The 2335-nt window shown below is 52.5% G+C and overlaps 1 pseudogene; it reads left to right on the forward strand.

Moving 5' to 3' along the window:
* The first annotated feature begins 282 nt into the window (after positions 1-282).
* Positions 283-1425, forward strand: LOC123392220 (annotated as a pseudogene).
* The last annotated feature ends 910 nt before the right edge of the window (positions 1426-2335 follow it).

The raw sequence follows: 2335 nt of genomic DNA on the forward strand, positions 1-2335 counted from the left end.
TTTGATAAATTCTTTGTAGATTTTGGATACTAACCTGCTGGTCCTTTTTTATCAGGGAAAATTATGGGATAATGTCATGGGATTGCCATGATAGTCTTAAAACAATGAAGGCTAGGAGTATGTTGGATCCAGGCACCATTAGCAGCAGGCAGCATTCCAAGGCTGCTCCGGGTGGGCTGTGGAGAGGACAGGGTCATGGCCTGGGCTCTGGGGACACCCAACTAGAGCCCAGGACCTGAAAAGTTTCCTTCTCCCATGCCTCCAGGCCCACAGGCAGCAGCCATGACACCAAGCCAGAATGGAATGATCCTGAAGGCTGGCTTCCACAAGGACTGACAGCTGCACATGGCCACCTGGTTCAACCAGCCATAGCAGAAGATCCGCAGAGGCAATGCTGGGCAAGTGTGGGCACAGCCTGGAGCCCCACATCCCACATCCTATCCACCAATCCGGCCCATGGTGAGGTGCCCTACGGTGAGCTGTCACACCAAACTGCAAGCTGGCAAAGGCTTCAGCTTAGAAGAGTTACAAGGAGGCTGGCATTCACAAGAAGGTGGCCTGGACCACTGGGATCTCAGTGGATCCAAGAAGACAGAAGAAGTGCATGGAGTCCCTGCAGGCCAATAGGCAGCGACTGAGGGAGTGACACTCAAGGCTCATCCTCTTCCCCAGGAAGCTCTTGCCCCCCAAAGAAGGAGACCGCTCTGTTGAATAACTCAAATTGGCTGCCCGCATGACAAGATCGATCATACCCATACGGAATGTCTGTAAGAAAGAGAACGCCAGAGTCATTACAAAGAACTTCAGGGCGTTGGCTTGTCTTCCCATGGCACATGCCAATGCCTGTCTCTTTGGCTTCCAGGCAAAAGGGGTCAAGAAAGCTCGAGAACAGGATATTGAAAAGAAAACAATCATAACCACGACCATCATCACCACCACCAATGACAGCAACCACCCAGTACAGGCTCATCCCCTGGGACTGGGAAAAGGGAAGCTGTCCACCCAACAAAATGTGTTGTGCTAGCAAGCAAGAAGCAGAGAATGGCTATTGGGAGGGTGGACAACAGTGTCTGACCAGGAAACCTCTATAATTGGTGACCCTCGAACTGAAACCTAAAGGACAGGAATTAATATGCAATGTGAGACTGGAGTGGAGAAACAGTCCCAGCAGAGAGAGAGAGAGAGAAAAAAAAAGTGCAAAGATCCTGAGGCACCGAAGAGTGCTGTGTGACACAGAGGACATAATACAAGCTCTCAGTGCCTTTGTCCTTGCTCCGTGGTTGGCATGGAATGGTCTTCCCAAAGCAATGGCTGGCTTCCCCACCTTCTCCAAGGTTTTCTTCTCAAGCCTCGTGTAAAATTTGTACCCCCAACAACTCATATCCCTAGCTCATGCCTTATATTCTCCCCCTTAAACGTATTGCTATTTAACATACTGTGTGTAGTTCTTTTCTTACTAGCGAGAAGCACCTTGAACAGCAGGCACAACTGTGGCCTGAATTGCTGCACAACGCCAGCGAATTCTCATGAGCTTCCTGCCCAACTCGAATTGACATTGACACTGTTTCCTCCTGGGTGGCAGATGCAGTCCTGGGGTGTGGTTCAAGGGTCCCCAATCTGGAGGGCTTGGAGGCCAGACCTCTTGGGACACAAGCCTGGAAACCCAACCTAGAGTTCATGTTAGGGCCTAGGGGCATGGCAGGCCCGATCTGCCACCACTGAGGTCAGCACCCCAGGGGGGTGATTACAGGGAGTGTTTGGCCACGTGTGAGCCTGGCTTTTAGAGCACATTCTTGCAGGGTTTGAGCCATGAGCACTCAGGACCTCAGGCCAGGCTCAGGTGGCTCCCCTGAAGGTCGGTGTAGTCAGAAGGGAGTTTCCTGGGGGATTCCAGCCAGTTCTCACGAGCTTTCTGCCAAAATCAACAATGATTTGGACAGAAAGCTCATGAGAATTGGCCGGCATTGTGCAGCAATTCGGGCCATACTCGCACCGCTGTTTAGAGCAATTTCTTGCTAGATGTGTGTGGCAGCCATCTGTGAACTCGAACCAGGGACACGTGGCTCCCGTGAGGGCCCCAGCTGAGGGGAACTTTCTGGCGGCAGGTTTTCTCCTGGGTTGCAGGTGGAGTTTTAGGGTGTGGCTCAGGGCTCCCCAATCTGGAGGACCTGGGGGCCAGGTCTCTGGGGACGGAAGCCTGAAAAGCCATCCTTAAGGATAGGATTTGGGCCTACAGGCATGGCAGGCCCAAAATGCTGGAGCTGAGGCGGGATCCCTTGGTGGCTGAGTCAAGGAAGGGGGTAAGGAAGCTCCTCAGGCTGTGACTTTGTGCCCA

This window comes from Mustela putorius, unplaced genomic scaffold (assembly GCF_011764305.1).
Source record: "Mustela putorius furo isolate JIRA1106 unplaced genomic scaffold, ASM1176430v1.1 tig00000095_pilon_pilon_pilon, whole genome shotgun sequence".
NCBI classification, from domain to species: domain Eukaryota; kingdom Metazoa; phylum Chordata; class Mammalia; order Carnivora; family Mustelidae; genus Mustela; species Mustela putorius.